This window comes from Caretta caretta, chromosome 4 (genome assembly GCF_965140235.1).
Source record: "Caretta caretta isolate rCarCar2 chromosome 4, rCarCar1.hap1, whole genome shotgun sequence".
Taxonomy (NCBI): Eukaryota; Metazoa; Chordata; order Testudines; family Cheloniidae; genus Caretta; species Caretta caretta.
In genome coordinates this window covers 24,510,982-24,529,534 of record NC_134209.1, presented here as the reverse complement: position 1 = coordinate 24,529,534, position 18,553 = coordinate 24,510,982, and the positions used below count along the sequence as shown (strand labels likewise).

At 43.9% G+C, this 18,553-nt stretch overlaps 1 protein-coding gene across 1 annotated transcript in view; it reads left to right on the top strand.

The window, feature by feature from the left end:
- Positions 1-1,872: 1,872 nt before the first annotated feature.
- Positions 1,873-18,553, top strand: part of CCNI (cyclin I) — a 53,457-nt gene continuing 36,776 nt past the window's right edge. Inside the window, exon 1 of the mRNA XM_048848783.2 lies at positions 1,873-2,134. The gene's annotated coding sequence lies outside the window, so the exon portion shown is untranslated. The remainder of the gene's footprint in view (positions 2,135-18,553) is intronic.

Genomic DNA, 18,553 nt, shown 5'->3' with positions numbered 1-18,553 from the left:
TATAGCCCTCTTATAAGGTATATTATTCCCTATACCCATAGGCATACGTGTCTCCTTGGTAGACATCTATTGATATATCTGTATTCCTCAGGTCCACAGGTAGGGTTTTAGAGCAACAAAGTGGGTGAGATAATATTTTATTGGACGAAAATCCCTCAGTGAGAGAGAAAAACTTTCGATCTTACAGAGAGCTCTTCTTCAGACCTGGGCCATTAACTCACAGTGGCACAGCTAAATACAAGGTGGAACAAATGGATTAGCCTAAGTAGCTAACATGTATTTCAAGGGACCACTCAAGGTGAAGTGGCCTGTTGCAGCTCCAACAACACTGCATACATAGGTAGGGTTGGCACGTACAGCACATACATGCTGGTTTACATTTTTCAAAAGTGACTTGTGATTTTGGATGCCAACCTGAGACACCTTAAATGAGCCTGATTTTAAGGGGGCAAGTGCTTGTTACTTTCTGAAAATACCCCCCCCCCTTATTATTGGTTATTATTTGTATCGCAGTAGCACCTAGGAGTCTTGGCCTATGACCCCATTGTACTCGGTGCTAAATTGGGTGGTGTGTAGATATATAATATACACACTGTATGTATGACCTACATTCCCTTCCCCACCATCTGTGATGTGGCACATGCAAGATGCATGTGTGCCCAATATACCAGGAATACAGGCCTCTCTTTATTGACGTAAATAACACACAACTCCACTATGTACAGCAGCCTATGCTTTCGAAAGTGACTAATGATTTTGGGTGCCCAAAGTGGGGCATCCTGATGGGACCTGGTTTTCATAGCATGGTTCTTGTAAGGTATCTCAAATCACTAATTTCTTTTGGAAAAAATTAGGGGTGCACCGTTGGTGTGTGGGTGGGTGTATATATAGGATACATTATGTTAGGGACACATGCATGCATTATATAGATGTCTGTAGGGCATAAATATGTACATATATAGTGTGTATATAGGGGCTACACAGTGTAAAGAACATATGTATGCATTATATAGATGACTAGTGGGCATGTATATATAATGGCATATATACATATATACCTATGGCCGTGGTTCTCAACCTGTGGCCAAATCAGCACACAGCTACAGCCCATGTGCCATCCTCAGGGCCATACAGGTAATATATATTAGGGTGATCAGCTGTCCCAATTATATAGGGACAGTGCTGATAGTCAGGGCTTTGTCTGATATAGGCGCCTATGACCTCTCACCCCATCACGATTTTTCACACTTGCTATCGGGTCGCCCTACTGATGTCTATTGTGTGGCTGTGGCCCACGTAACACAGAAAGAGCGGCATACGTGGCCCACAATGGTCAGGGGGTGAGAACCTGCGACCTGTGGGGGACACAGTGTTAGGGACAGATGCGTGCCCCCCTCTATAGGGCATAACTAAGTACGGGTCTGCATGGGACCCAGCATAAGGGCCACGGCCATTATACAGGCGTCTCAGAGCGGTAGCCGGGTTCGCCTGCATCAGTAAAAACAAGGCAGGGGCCCTCGTGGCACCGGAGAGACTAGCCCCTGAGTATCTGGGCACCCCGAGAGCGGATGCCTGACACAGCTGCCCCGGGGGCACAGATACGCTCTCGCACACGCGGCTCCGGAGGTGACACACCCGGCCTGAGGGCCGCAGGGCCGCGCTACGCAGCCGGCTACCGGCCGCTGTATTTACATCCCCCCCACCAGCGCCGCGGCCCGGGCGGGAGGGAGGCAGGCGCGCCTCAGGCGGGCTGCGCGGGGCGGGGCAGCGCGCGGAGGCGGCGGCGGCGGCGGCGGCCGGCCCTTCTTTCCCCGCCCTGCGGCCCGGGCCGCGGCTCGCTCCCCGCCTTGTTCCCGCCCCTCCCCAGCACGACGCGCGTCGCAGGCCGGGGGTGGCAGCAGCAGCAGGCGGGCCGGCCGGCCGGGCTCCCCTCCCGCTCACCCCGCACAGCGAGCCGCCCGCCATGGAGACGTGAGCCCCGCGCCGCCGCCGCTGCCGGCCGCCGCCGCCGCCGCCGCCGAGATGGCCCGGGCGGGAAACTAGCCGCGTGCAGCGCCCGCGCCGCCGGCATGGGGTTCTGATGGGCCGGAGGCTGGCCCGCCCCGACCGGGAACCCGACAGCTCCGCGGGGGAGGTGAGCGCGCGCGGCACGCCCCGGGGTCCGTCGTGCCCGCGCGGCCCGGGGCACGTGCCGCCTTTGTTCGGGCGGGGGGTCTCCTGCGCTGCGAACAGCGCCGGGGGTTGGTGTGAGGCGGGTGCGTTGCATGGTGCAAGGGATACTAGGGCAACGGCGCGTATGGGACACAAACGCACCCCTGTGTGCCTGCAGGGTTGAAATAGCTCAGTCACCTTGTGGGGTTTCGTGTGTGCCTTTGTTTGGCTAAGTAACGCGCGCTGCTGCAAACAACTGTGTGTGTGCGTACGTGCAAATTCTGCAGCGTATAACGTGCCTACCGTACTTGCACAATCCGTACATCGTAATGCACGTTTGTGTATACAGCAGCCTTCTTTATGCTGCAAATGTCCTGGTTTCAAGGGCTACAGATGTATAAAATACGCTTCTAATCAGTGTTTGCCAGTGTTATTGTTTACATACACAATACATGCAGTGTGTGTGTGTGGTTTAGTATAGAATAGGTGCTGATATACTTGTAGATACTCCTTCTGCAATATAGAGCATTGTTTGCAGATATACACACAGTGCTGTTTTATATCTTAAACTTTAGTGATACATTTTGTTTTTACTTCCATGTGTAAAATATGGGAACTGTTACATGGAAGTGACTGCATATGTAGATATGTTTTTTGCAATAATCATAGATACATTACTTTAATTTTTGTTTATGGCATGTCAAATACAATAAAGAAATTAACTGTGTGTATTTCAGTTTGCGTGCAAGTGTTCACACTTCTATTCTCTGTTTTGGGGAGTAATATTTCTAAATACTGTGTTAGCCCAGTCCTGCAAGCTCCTCCTGCAAGGCGCTTAGAGTTCTCAACTCCTGGAAAAGACTGAGGACACCCAGCACCTGGAATGTACTCTTTATTTGTAGGTCCTCAATCCTGCAACAAGCTCTGCTTTGGAGCACTCCTGCAGCTGCATGGTGCTCCACTGAAGTCATTAGGGCACCTTCGGGGTTCAGGGGGCTACCTGAGCAGAAGTCATTTCAGGATTTGGGGCCTTAGATGTTCTAAATATTGCTGTCCAAAGGGGCATAATTCCACTTGAATATTTGTTCCCAGTCCTGTAATTTTGCTGCAAATAGTGTATCCAGTGTCTCTTGTACTTTAGCTCCTGTTTTATGGCCATATGGTCAGTTGTCCATAATTCTGTCTGCTGCTTTGGGTTATTGTTGATTATTCTGTATCAAAAGTATGCTTTAAAAAAAACTGCCACTGTACTTCATTTCAGACTCTTCTGATCTGACTGCTAAACTTGTGCATGTAGCTCTCTTGGATGTTTTTGTTCTTGTTTTGTTATATCGGTTGCATCGATAGAATGGACCCCTCCCTCCCCCTGGAGAGAGTTTTCTTGAAAGACGACTGAATTGCTGATGTTTTTTCATGTAAAACTGTCCCAGAAGGGATGATATAAACAGATAATATTATCTTAGGTTATTTCGTGCAACTGGTAAAAGAAGTCTTTGCAAAAATTCTCATGAAAATTTGCCACCTTGGGCAAAAAAATCCATTCCCCCACTTTTACCCTAATGATGAAAAAATTAATGATGCTTTATTTGCCTGCTTTAAAAAATAATTATTACTTGCCCTAGGCAGGCAGAATTTTGGAAGGCTGATTTAAACAATTGCTTTTTCAGCCGCTGTAGAGTTCATAATGTCCCGTTCCCTGGGTTTCAGAGGGGTAGCCGTGTTAGTCTGTATCCCTAGGGTGACAGGCGGCTGCATCTCTGACATAGGCACAGAGTTTTGATTTTTTTTTTTTAAACCCCTTTCTCATATTTAAATTGTACAAAGTCTCTCCGGCTACTTGTGGTTTTAGTTTTTCCCTTTTAAGCTTGGCTAATGTTCTCACTGTCATGGTGATGAGTCTGTAGGCTTTTGCAACCTTTAGGTTGATTGCAGTGCTTTGTTTATCATCACCTCCGGGATGTATATATGTGGCACCAAGTTTTGCAACATAGGACTGGTAGAAGTTTAGCTCTCTGAAAGCAGCCCCAAATAAGCCACACCTTATTCCAGATTTGGGGGATTTACTTTGGATCCCTGCTAACAATTAGATTTGCTTTTAAAATTGTTCAGATGCTTTGTGAAGGTAGGTTTCAGAGTAACAGCCGTGTTAGTCTGTATTCGCAAAAAGAAAAGGACAGGTTTCAGAGTAACAGCCGTGTTAGTCTGTATTTGCAAAAAGAAAAGGACAGGTTTCAGAGGAACAGCCGTGTTAGTCTGTATTCGCAAAAAGAAAAGGAGTACTTGTGGCACCTTAGAGACTAACCAATTTATTTGAGCATGAGCTTTTGTGAGCTACAGCTCACTTCATCGGATGCATACTGTGGAAACTGCAGAAGACATTATATACACACAGAGACCATGAAACAATACCCCCTCCCACCCCACTCTCCTGCTGGTAATAGCTTATCTAAAGTGATCACTCTCCTTACAATGTGTATGATAATCAAGTTCGGCCATTTCCAGCACAAATCCAGGTTTTCTCACCCTCCGCCCCCTCCTCCCCCCACAAACTCACTCTCCTGCTGGTAATAGCCCATCCAAAGTGACCACTCTCTTTACAATAAGAAAAGGAGTACTTGTGGCACCTTAGAGACTAACCAATTTATTTGAGCATGAGCTTTCGTGAGCTACAGCTCACTTCATCAGATGCATACCGTGGAAACTGCAGCAGACTTTATATATACACAGAGAATATGAAACAATACCTCCTCCCACCCCACTGTCCTGCTGGTAATAGCTTATCTAAAGTGATCAACAGGTGGGCCATTTCCAGCACAAATCCAGGTTTTCTCACCCTCCACCCCCCCCCACAAATTCACTCTCCTGCTGGTGCTAGCCCATCCAAAGTGACAACTCTTTACATAATCAAGTCGGGCTATTTCCTGCATAGATCCAGGTTTTCTCACATCCCCCCCACCCCCATACACACACAAACTCACTCTCCTGCTGGTAATAGCTCATCTAAACTGACCACTCTCCAAGTTTAAATCCAAGTTAAACCAGAACATCTGGGGGGGGGGGGTAGGAAAAAACAAGAGGAAACAGGCTACCTTGCATAATGACTTAGCCACTCCCAGTCTCTATTTAAGCCTAAATTAATAGTATCCAATTTGCAAATGAATTCCAATTCAGCAGTTTCTCGCTGGAGTCTGGATTTGAAGTTTTTTTGTTTTAAGATAGCGACCTTCATGTCTGTGATTGCGTGACCAGAGAGATTGAAGTGTTCTCCGACTGGTTTATGAATGTTATAATTCTTGACATCTGATTTGTGTCCATTTATTCTTTTACGTAGAGACTGTCCAGTTTGACCAATGTACATGGCAGAGGGGCATTGCTGGCACATGATGGCATATATCACATTGGTGGATGTGCAGGTGAACGAGCCTCTGATAGTGTGGCTGATGTTATTAGGCCCTGTGATGGTGTCCCCTGAATAGATATGTGGGCACAATTGGCAACGGGCTTTGTTGCAAGGATAAGTTCCTGGGTTAGTGGTTCTGTTGTGTGGTATGTGGTTGTTGGTGAGTATTTGCTTCAGGTTGCGGGGCTGTCTGTAGGCAAGGACTGGCCTGTCTCCCAAGACTTGTGAGAGTGTTGGGTCATCCTTTAGGATAGGTTGTAGATCCTTAATAATGCGTTGGAGGGGTTTTAGTTGGGGGCTGAAGGTGACGGCTAGTGGCGTTCTGTTATTTTCTTTGTTAGGCCTGTCCTGTAGTAGGTAACTTCTGGGAACTCTTCTGGCTCTATCAATCTGTTTCTTTACTTCTGCAGGTGGGTATTGTAGTTGTAAGAAAGCTTGACAGAGATCTTGTAGGTGTTTGTCTCTGTCTGAGGGGTTGGAGCAAATGCGGTTGTATCGCAGAGCTTGGCTGTAGACGATGGATCGTGTGGTGTGGTCAGGGTGAAAGCTGGAGGCATGCAGGTAGGAATAGCGGTCAGTAGGTTTCCGGTATAGGGTGGTGTTTGTGTGGCCATTGTTTATTAGCACTGTAGTGTTAAAAGGAGTACTTGTGGCACCTTAGAGACTAACCAATTTATTTGAGCATAAGCTTTTGTGAAGGTAGCGCACAGTTCTGTGCCTTGCTCCGACATGCTGTGTCTGAATGAGCGTGGGGTTAGAACTCTGCAAAGCTAATCTATTGGCTTTTCCCAGTCGGAGTTCAACATTCTAGGGTGTGTGCTTTTAATTGCCCTGCACCCCAAATTTGGAACTTTCTCTTAGCTGGGGTTTGAAAGGCTCCATTAAGAGACTGATCTTAATCTGGCCCTTATATATTCATACAGATTCTTGCCTTTTGTGTGTTCGGGATCTAATTTTAAACACCTGAGACATTTGCATGAAATGTTTCTCTGCTAGTATAAATCCATTGGGTCACTTAAATGCCCTTTCCAAAAATATATTGCACTGTAGCTATTTGAAGGCGTATAGATTGCACTATCTGGGGCTAAATACTCTCCTGTGTCTGTTCCAGCTGCTGCTGGAGGACACCCTGGTGAAGGCCTTCAAGATGGAAAGTCAGAGGGAGGGGAAATGGCACTACAAAACTCCTAGGAGTTCCCTTGTATCCAGGTGGGGTTAATGCTGGCCCCCTGCATAGCAGTGCTGTCTGGGATGGGGTCTGGCCAGGATGGCTTCAGGATATGCATACAAGTGTCTCCCAGCTGCAGCTCCTGCTCATGGAGTTTGGGGTGGGCATTAAAATTTAAAGCAATATCCACCTCCTGACACCTGGTGGGAACCATGAATGGGGGCTTGTTGCAATAACACCCCCTCTCTTCTTTTGGGGTGAATCCCCATGGGGCCTTGCTGGCAGCTAGAGATTTAATATTGTAAATACTTAGGGGTAGCAAATGGCTTTTTGGTCTGTGTTTGGACAGCGCCTAGTACAATAGGTTCCTGGTCCATGGCCCTTAGTACTATTGCAATTCACATTGTTAATAACTACGTCTCCATTGCAAATATCCACATATCTGGCCTTTGGTTACAAAAGGGCTTTCTGAGGGATAGGGAAGGGTGGAAGTGTAGGGATGGGTTGGTTTGGGTCAGAGTGGCAATGGCTGACAGACTTGGTATATAAGAATCCAGCCCAGATTGGAAGGGACTGAAAGATATTACTAATGGTTGTTAAGTGGCCAAGGTGAAATGAGTTTGGTGGTCGCAGTTCAGCTCACAGCAGACAAGTCTGATTTGAAGTAGGTGCTCAGATCCTATGTTGATGAGCATGGTGCAGATGTCTAAGTAGAGCCAGGTCTGGTGGTGGTGTCTTTTGCATTCTCACTGTCCCTTTTGCTAGCAGTTTCTGAAGAGGCTAGGGCTGAAATGTGACCTACGCAGCAGGGCTATACTCAGGAAAGTTAAGGCAAGTGAACTAAAGGTGTAAAGTCAGTGCGCATTAAACACTGTGTGGATGCTTTTGTTCAGGAGTACAGGGATCTTAATTATCTTTAACTTAATCCTCCTTTGGGACTACTTCATTATGGCTTGTGCAGAATGCAGCTGCCCTCTTGTGAAGTGGTGGCTCTCATCCAGAGTTTGTCACACCTGTGATCTGTACTGCTTAACCATTGATTCCAAATGCTATTTAAGGTGCAGGTTTTAAGGATTTAAATGGGTTGTGTCCTGGCTATCTCAGAGACTCTCTCTCCTTGTTTGATCGCAGCACTCAGCAGCCACGGTATTATCTTCTGAAGTCATTGATGGGGCTGGCAGCTGGGCTGTTTCTGTGAGGGGCTATGACTTTGGAATTCACAAGTCCAAATGTATTGATCTTAAGCTGTTTCTCTAGGCTTGAGTGTTGGGGAAAGTCTTCATAGAATATCAGGGTTGGAAGGGACCTCAGGAGGTCATCTAGTCCAACCCCCTGCTCAAAGCAGGACCAATCCCCAATTTTTGCCCCATATCCCGAAATGGCCACCTCAAGGATTGAACTCATAACCCTGGGTTTAGCAGGCCAATGCTCAAATCACTGAGCTATTGGGTGTTTTCGTTTGGCATTGTATAGTTCTTAATGATCTATTTTGTACATGTTCCCAGAAGTCTGGATTTGATAGTTGGATCTTTATGGTCCAATTATCTTTTCGCTTCTCAGGGAGCGTTGTGTGAGTATGGGTTGAGGCAATAGAAGAAAACATACAGGTACAAGTGCTGTATCTGTTCTATGAACAAATAACTGGCTTCGGTCTCCAGAGCTGGCAATCTGGCATCTTTAACTAGGACTGCAGTGCAATTTACCTGCACGTTTTAATAATATTTTTCATAGCTACTAAAATAACTCAAACTATACAAATAATCTCTTTTAAAAGATATGTTTTAGATACATTTCAGAACTCTAAACATGCTTTGAGTTTTGGTGCCACTAATTTTGTGTAGACTTTTTATTTATTTATTTTAATTATAGGATAAACTTTCAAAGGTGTTAATGGCAATGGGGTACCTAACTTCCCTTCATGCCTTTTGGAAAATCTCCCACGTAATTGTTTTCTTTCCTGTCATCCTCCTGTCCTTGAGGGCTGGGTCTTCCAGTGTCCTTTGATTGCCTGGTTTCCTTGTGCAGTGGCAGTGATGAGAAACAAAAAATGTACTTACTCCCACAACGGAGAAATGCTCGGTCAGTGGAACTCAGCAGCTCAGAATCCCCCGTGGGAGATTTCCTTCCACGGAAGAATCCTTCTCTTTGCATGTCTGCACCTAACAGTTCACTGTGGCTCTGGTTACTAATCCTGACCTGGTACCAGACTGGAGTCCTTAAAAGCATGTATCTTTGCAGGTTTAATCCTTTTGGTTTATACTGTATTCAGCTGCTTTTAGAAGCAGAATATTGTGGTGCATAGAGCACTGGAGTGGAACTCAGAAGATAAGGATGCTATTTCTGGGTCTGTCGCTGGCCTGCTGTATTACCTTGGGCAAGTCACTTCACTTCTGCCTGCCTCAGTATTTGTACAGTCTTTGTAAAGTGTTTTGAGGTCTCCTGATGAAGCACTATGCAGGAATTGGGTAGTGGTATTATTTATTAAAGATATTTGACCTGATTTACCTGGCACTTACACGTGTGTAACTCAGGAGTTCATCTGATTAGAGGAGAATCAGGCCCATGTATTGATTTCTTTTCTTTTACCTCTGATTTTTAATTCTTGTAGGGAAAGTTCAGTTTCTCCCTTTTTCTCTGAAACTTCAGATGCTGCACTGCTTGGATAGAAGGTATTTCAAATAACCCAAACAAACCTAAAACATATAAACCATTTTGCATCGAAGCTGCTACTATTCTGAAGTTCCAAAAAGCTGATGAATATTTTGTCAGAGGTGCTGATCATGAAAACTTCTCTGCTAGATAGCATTTTTACACAAGAAAGTCTTATATTGAAGAAGAAAGTTGGGTACTTTAGAAGTGAACCTTTTATTGGTGGCCTTATTTAGATTTTTTTTTTCCCAAAGCCGTGTGTAAACAGTAGCTAATTAGTAAAATGGAGTTAACAATACTGAAAGAGGAGATGGAAGGTTTTAATGATTTTTCACGAGATCATACACAGCACTGGCAGAGCTGGGATTAGCCCTCAGGAGTTTCTGGCTCTGCTCAGGTCACTAGCTCATGCTTCCCCTTCTGCTCATTGTCAAATTCTGAAGGGCAGCAGAACTGACCAGATGCTTGTAAATTTCACTGGGGGTCTTGGAAGGAAAGAGCAGGGGTAGGAAATGAATTGTGGAGGGCAGCCCTGTTCTTTCTCCCCATTGTCCACCAACCTCAGCAGTGGAGGACTGAGGCTCTGATCCTAAATACCTTTGAGGATCTGGGCCCGAGTCCCTGTTGCTACTGTCATTGGCAAGTAGATTTTTTTTTTTAAGGCCTTGATTATGACCTAATCATCATTCAGTTTATAGTAATGTTGAGGTGCTTGTACTGTTCTTAAACTGCTTTTAGTCCCGTGCAACGATTGTTTTGGGGAGATTGAATACATTTTTCCAGTTGTCAAGGTTTTGGATGTGGTGCTCTCTCCTAACATTTCCACTGTACTAAGTGTTCAACCCGTTGCTAAAAATTCTACAGAGGGGGAAACGTCAGTATCAGTTTAGGGTGTGCAAAGATAGGTGTGGCTTTTTTTATAAATACACGGAAAAGGGAAATTCGTGTTAAGTTTACAAAATTCTTATATGATGTCAGAATAATTCCCGTAGGTGGAGATCTACAAAATGAATTTTTCAGGGGCAAAAGTAATTGATACCAGGCTTAAACTTTGCTGATTCCTAATAGCTATCCATATCATACTATTTTCTCTGGCTAGAGAATTTACATACTGATGTTTGAATCGTAAAAGTCGTTGCTGAGCATTTGCATTCTGTAGTTTGTTGGGAAGTGCATCATGGGCATGAAGCCTGCTGCAGATTATTAATGCTTGTGCTGTAAGCCAGCGTTTCTCGCATGCGGCCACCAGGGGGCTTTTCTTGCGGCCACAGCCTGCTGGACTGTGATGGGGGGGAAAAACCAGTGGTCCCTCTCCCATGGCTGCTAGCAGGGGTTGGGCTTGGCTCCCCTCCAGAGAGACGGAAGCTGGTGGAGCAGGCAGCTGGTAAATGCCTCACTTTCCTGGGTGGATCTCTGGCTTTGGGCTTCAGCCCTGGAGTGGCGGGGGTGGGTGGGCAGGCTTTGGCTGCAAGACTTTGGGCTCCGTCCATGCAGTGGCAGGCTCTGGTTCCAGGCTTCAGCCACAGGCCTTACTCTCTTCCCCCCCTTCCCCATCATCTCTGGCCCCTGAAGCCTCCCTGTCTAGGGTTTGATTTGCCCTCAGGCTTACTGGGGCTTAGTAAGTCTGCTGTGAAGAGTGATATTAACAAACATACATAATATCACTTTTTACAGCAACAGACTTACTAGCTAGCAAGCCTTAAACAAAAAACCAAAAAAGCAAAAGAAACAACAACAAAGAGAAGAATGTGCAAAGCGTCTTATTTGTGTTTCTATTCTGTTTAGGTCCAGTAAAGAAAAGACAACTGTACATTATTTTTATTATTGAGTCTGCAAAAACAAATTCCTACGTGAATAAATTACAATGTCTTGGACATGTGTATGTGCATGTTTATTTGTTTTTCCTAAAGTTAATTAAATATTTTAGGAAAAATTGTCAGCACGGCCACCAGTAAGACTTTGTGGCCACACTCTGAGGCCACCAAAAATTTTGTTGAGAACCCTCATGGTTGGAAAAACTTTTTATAGTTATACCTGTAAGTGCTAAACTTTGTGATCTCTGTCCCACCATTCAAATTCCAGAAGAATAATACTAGTCTTTTATATTCTAGGATTTATAAATACAATCTGGTTGGATGAAACATGGTCGCATGTTCTAAAAGTCCCCTTGAATTGATCGTTGCAGACAATTTAGCTTTGTAATACTGGGTTGTCTTTGGTTGAAGGCAAAATAATGAGTGTCTAGGCCACACCTGTCTGCTTACAGGGTTTGAAGGATTTTTTAGGCCCTCCCTCAGGAGTTTCGGTGGGGCCAGAGATGTCAGAGCCATAAGTGCTGTAACCATGTAACTGGCTCTGAATGGAATAGAGGGTGAATTGAAAATTCAGGCAGGCCACAAAGAAGGTATGCTTGAGCTCCACAGACATCTAGTTTCACTGAAGTTGAGAGGTTTTTTCAAATATCAATTAAAAATGTCTGTTTTTTCAAATGATAAAACCCGTGGGTTAGAGGTGGATCAGATGGGAAGAAAATCTCAGGCTTCTCAAGTCTCTTGTTTTCCTGTTTGTTCACTAACTGCAGATGTTATTGATGTGCTGTCTTACTAACCATAATGGAAAGCTGCAGTTGGTAACAGTATGCAATAAACTGGTCTAAAAGCTCACTCATGAGTAACATGTTACGGCAAATAGTCAGTTTTGCTCATCAGTCTAGAGATCAGATGTTTCTTTTCTTTAACTTGATAAGGGAGGTGCTGAATTAAACCATTTGCCAGAGGTTCTGTGCCATGGTGACATTATTTTTGCCTTTGTACCACAAGCCAAATTCTCTGCTGATGTAACTGTTGACTTCAGTGGAGTTACACCAGCTGAGAACTTGGTCCCAAGAATCTTGAGGCTTTACTTTCATAATACAGTTTGAATTTTAAGTGCTCAGATTGTTCTCTGTAAGTACTACCGTCCAGCTGATGGTCGCTGTTCTTGAAGGATCAAACTACTATAAACAAGTTCACCATCAGCTGTAGCTTGTTCTTTATTGGTGAAACAAAACGGGAAGCACGCAAACATTTGGAACAGAGAACTGCATGTACTGCTGTAACCGAGTGTATGGGAACAAATGGCGACTTCAGACTAAACATTTGCAAAGCAAGCAGAAGGGGAACTCCAAGACGCAAAGGCTGGCACTCCCCAAATCTGCAGAGTTTACCTCCTCTGAGCTGTGGCGTGGGCATTCTGGGGATAGAATAGTCCATGTGTTTTAATACTTACTCTGATCCATTGGTGGCTTCATGAGACCTTCCCAGCTTGAGTTACTTGCGCTTCTGACATGAGTAACCTGTGCAGATGCCCCAGGACCAACCAGCACAGGAGGGCCATCTTAACACTGAAATTTGCACCAATTTGGCAGGTGTTTGCAGAGAAGAGCCAGAACTGTGCTTGTACAGTCCTGTATTAGTGGACACTTGGAATTGTATAATTTACATTCTCTAATTGGCATCTTGGAGAGAAGGGGCTCTTAAATTGGGGGTCGGAACCTATCAGGGGGTCACGAGGTTGTTACATGGAGGGTTGTGAGCTGTCAACCTCCATCCCAACCCCGCTTTGCCTCCAGCATTTATAATGGTGTTAAATATGTAAAAAAGTATTCTTAATTTGTAAGGGGGGTTGCACTCAGAGGCTTGCTATGTGAAAGGGATCACCCGTTTTTAAAAAAAAAAAAAAAAAAAAAAGGTTTGAGAACCACTGGTCTAGACAGAGAACACATGATCCTTGCAGACGATTTAACTTAGCAATACTGGGTTGTCTTTAGTTAATGATGAGGAGGGCATGGTACCCTCAGAGCCTAAGAATGCTGTTCTACATCTTCTGTACCCTATCTCCTACTTGATCTGTTGTTCCAAAAGTGGCTTATTTCTCATTTCCTTATAATTGTCTCCTCTTAGTGCCTTAAACTGCACCCACAAGTTAGCAGTAATCTCTGATAGCTATCTCTGAAGGTGTTCTGAGTGTGCATTGTGAAATATCGGACTCACTACATGTTTAGTTTTGTTTTTAATAAATGGCTGGTGGTGATTGCTTTCTCTTAACATCCTGTTCGCAGTTGTCAAGGGGAACCAAATTATTGTAATTGCTCTGTGTGCGCGTGTGGGTGTTAGAGAAACAACATAATTGGTCAGAAATAAGACTTAAGAACAGTATTTTTTTTACCCAATTTTGTTTTGTCGCTGTTCAATTATATTAATGACTGGCTAGAGCTGCAAAAAAATGGAGCTGTTGCTCAATCTGTTCCATGTGTATCTAGCTGCAGCTGTATTGCACTCCTCTTGTTTGGATGGTTGTATTGTAAAGCAATGCAGAGTATTTTTGTTTCTGAATGTGTAACAAACAAACATCAAAAACTAGCATTTTATGAATGTGAAAGCCAGTGATCCTTATTCTAAATATACTACCCAATCTTTGCAGGTTTGATTCTTCTTACATCTACATCAGTGTAAATCAGAAGTAACGTAAGTGAAGTCAGTGAGTTAGATTGGTGTCACTGAGAGGTGACTTGGACTCTGCGTCTGCTGCATTAGCATGTTTGTAATGAGGGGAGCAAAGAGCCATTTCGTAATGCTGTGTGGTGATGTTTTAACTTAGGCACTCTGTGCTTTAGCATGTACAGAAGGTGTATGCTGTCCCTAGTCGTAATGAGCCACATGTTATGAGCCATATTCTCTGTGTGTATATAAAGTCTGCTGCAGTTTCCACGGTAAACATCTGATGAAGTGAGCTGTAGCTCACGAAAGCTCATGCTCAAATAAATTGGTTAGTCTCTAAGGTGCCACAAGTACTCCTTTTCTTTTTACATGTTAAACCGGTGCAGCTGTTGTCTTGAGACTGAAGAGAATGGGTTGTGTTGGTGTAAGAGTGTATACAATTTGCTCAGTATGGTGCAGTTGCTGTCTCATATTTGCCTTTCATTTTGACTAGTACCGGAATAAAAAGTGTTTTTTATATGTCACAACAGTTTTATTTCCTAGGGTTCCCTGTCTGTATCCACATTTTATCTGTAGTCCTGTGCGTAAATGGTAAGCTCATCAGGGCAGGGATCGTATCTTTGTTATGTTCGTACAGTGCCTGGCACAGTAGATGCTACCGCAATAATAAATGTACATAATCCTGACTTTGTAGTCCATGGCATGCACGGAAGTCAGCCTAACTAGTGTATGAGATTTGAGTGCCCACAATTGCAGGATTGGGCCCAGTAAACGGGCACAGTCTAATGTCATAAAAGTTTACATCTCAAACAGCATCTTGTATGTGTAACAACGTATAGACATATAAAATAAGGGCAGTATAAAGCTCAACGGTGCAGTGTAAAATTCAGCCGTGTTTTGGTTTGTAGCAGTTCATGCAAAGCTTTTGGGGGGGGGGGTGGATTGCTTAACTTGTGAGTGGAAGGAGGTGGTGGTTTTGCTTTGAATGTGGGTACAAATAAACCAAAACCTAAAAGCAAAACTCGTCAAAAAATGAGCATCGGGGGCATAAATTTTGCAGCTGCAGCTAATCTCAACGGTGAGTTACATGTTGCCCACAGTAAGCGGGGGTGTTTGTACTGACTTAGAAGCAGTGCAGGAGAAGGAATTGTGACTAAATTTGCCACTGGTTTATACCATTATCAAATTATTTCCTGTCTCTACAGGCCAGCCTGTAGAAAGAGGGTGAGCAGAACAAAGGCAACTTTTTACTACTGTCCTCAGCAGTCCTGCCTTGAATACGTGTGGGTGGACCTGGGATTCAACATTCTTCCTCATCTCTAAAAATGGCTGATGCTTTGTTCCTAAAAGTCTAGGGCTACTGCCAACCATGCCTGTCGTCTTTTTAATTATTTGTAAGACTTCTTATCCCGAAGCTTGTTACCCTGAAGAGATTTCCCCACTGTTCTCAGTTTTGCCTTTTTGAAAAGTTTTGCAGCATGGATATTCCCCCCCCACCGCACAGTCCCCCTTTTCATAAGGGAACTCTTTCGTAAACAGAAGATGTTTTAATAGCTGATTAATCAATTGTTTTAGAGTCCAACAGTTGTCATAGGTTGTTAGTCTAACTGGTTGCTTGTAATCTTGATTTATGACCGTCTAGAACATCATCTATCAATGTGCTTATAGCATACTACTCATGTCTGTAAAATACTTACAACTAGGCTTGAAAGGATTCGATTTTTAGGTAATGTCAGTAAATGTTGTTTTTCACTGTACACACACAAACCGGACAAAAATATTTCCATTGCTGGTTGGAATTTACAGACTGGCACAGTAAGAAGAATACTGCTTGAGAGCTTACTAGTTTGGTTTAAGGATATTTACTTTGTATAGTTTGTCCGTTACATATCAATTTATGTTGTAATGGTCATAAAGCCAGAAGATAAGAGACAAGTGAAGAGCCAGAGATAAGTGAAACCCTTCAGGTTCAGAAAAGGACTTTATTCTGTGGACATGAAGGACTCTTTGGAACTGCGTGTGATCATTATTCAGCCCCGGGTGGAGGGCGATGGTGCTCATGAGAGAGACTGTGTGGAATCTGTAAGGGGCCCTGAAGAGGGAGGATGTGGCAGAGGGACATGTGGCCATGAGGGAACACATGGAGAAGGCATCACCTCTAAAAGACTTGAACCTCTAATTTCAGGGCAAGAATCACCAACTTATGACCTTGTTTGGAAGAAAGCAGCCTTCAGAACAAAACTGAAGGTTTCACACAGCTGACTTTCCCCCTTTCCAACTTGCCAGCAATTCCTCAAGAAATATGACTGTGGCCAGTTGAGCCTATGCTGAATGGATTAAGAAGCTGCTAGATGTTTGAGCAGTAATTAAAAAACTTCCAAGATTTGGTGGGGGTAGAGGAGGAGGAAGGAGAGAAATCAGTCTAGTTGTTAAAGGAGCCATTTTATTCTAACCCTAAGAAAGCGGAGGCCAAAATTAATCTGGAGTTGAATGCTTTACAGTGGTCCAATCCACCCTGATCCAAGCTTATTGAATTTCTATGGTGATTGTGGTGACAGATATCCAACTGCCTACAAAGGCTGACATTTTGGGCAAGCCGGTTTGTCCGCTCTAGGTTCCCATTCCTTCGCGCCCCCCCCCCCCCCAATTGCCACAATAGTTCCTCAGGTGCATGCATGCACACATTTAATTGGATGTGGTACAGATAGTATTACCACTGGTGGGACCTTGGAAAGTGTCTTTTGTGGAGGGAGCTTGTCTGTTACGAATCTGAGCACATAAAAACAACAGGGTTGCCTAATGGGCTCCAGCCCGACTTTTATAAAGCTGGATTCAAAGAAGCAGTTCCACTCTTTCCGTTTGTTTCCTTCCCATACAGCCCTTTCATGTGTATTTGGTCTGTGTGCTTTATAAAGCATAGTATATGCTTTCAGTGCTCTATAATTTTTTCTTTTTTAAGTGAGAATGTATCTGGTTAAAATCTATGTTAATTTATATGCAAGTTAGTTTCAGCCTTCAGGCTCCTTGGCAAGTTGCCCATGGTGCTCTGAGTGCTGCAAAGGTTATGTTTCAGAGTAACAGCCGTGTTAGTCTGTATTCGCAAAAAGAAAAGGAGTACTTGTGGCACCTTAGAGACTAACCAATTTATTTGAGCATGAGCTTTCGTGAGCTACAGCTCACTTCATCGGTATGCATCCGATGAAGTGAGCTGTAGCTCACGAAAGCTCATGCTCAAATAAATTGGTTAGTCTCTAAGGTGCCACAAGTACTCCTTTTCTTTTTGCAAAGGTTATGTGCCACTTTGGCTTACAGGGACACTTTCAAGGGCTTAATTTTATTGTAGTTTTTTTTCCCCGTCCCATTTCCAGTTTATTTACCTCCAGAGTTTGGAAACGAAATGTCTCTCTTCCATTTGGCAAATTTTGACTTTCCACCCCCCTTCTCTTAGTCCCAGTGGTGGCTCTAGATTCAACATTCTCAGAGGTATTTAACCCTTCTTCGCTGCACCTGTGTTATTAATTCAGGGCACTTTTGAAAGTGTCCCTCAGTCCTTTGCTGTCAAGCTATTCAGTGAGGTACAGGTGCTCTCTCTGTTCACCTGGTGCTTCTGTGCAATGGAGCAGCTGCCTCTGTATAAATCGTTAACCTCTTGCTCCTCCTCACTCCTGCTGGTAAATTGTATTGTCAAGGGCTTGGTCACACTTTGGTTCATAATTAAATATTCTCAAGAGACCAGATAACCCGTATCAGTGAGGTTTATTGCTAAAAGTCAATAATAGAATAGTACAGGAAAAGTTCAATATGATGCCAGTTTCCAGGAACCTATCCTGTGTAGCATTGTTGAATTCAGCTTACCAAGAAGGTTTGCTTCTGAAGTGACATATTTCAGCTAATGCTTTTTAGAGGATGATTTTACAAGTTACAAAACTCTTTACACATCACTCAAATCCACCCCACCAGTTCCTACCAGCTCCTTAACCTGTTCTGTATCTTCCTTATCTTGGTTTTGGCGACTAGCATTTCACGCTCTGGTCCATGAATGTACCTCCCTGGCTTGTACCAGGGTAGGACATTAATGTACTTTTGCCTTTGATGAGTTACCTATTTTCTAATGCCAAAGCTGACTTCAGTTTTGTAAAGTGTTATTGGATACTTAGCATAAGTGAACACGGTTATAAAAAGGCATAGGCTGATTCAGGTCATGTAACAGCTAGAAATATATACACAGTATAATGTTATATTGATATTGTGGGCTTAATGCATAGAAGTTATATGCAATGTGAATAAAGTATAACCCCAGCATGTATTGGTCAACCCTCCCTCCCTCCCTCAGGTGTAGGTGCCCACTCAGCTGGGGGAAGAGATTCAGATTGCCCCTCGTCTACACTCTTGGGGATGAGTCAACCCTCTAGGGTGGGTTTATGACTTTCCCTTGAAGTCTGGGTTTATAAAATGACCAAGAGATCTTTTTCGTTCATGTATGTAGTTTGTTCATCCATCAAAGACACAGCATGGATATTAATTGTTGTAATTGTCTCTATTGGATAAGTCATCCAAGTATCACTACATTACAAGCCCACAATAGAATTATGAAAATAGTCTTCATACTGACATTTTGTCGCATTCTCTTGTATACAGTGGAAAAAGGCAATACAAAAAGTGAATCATGATCAAGTGGGTGAATGATAGCATACAATATATTAGTGC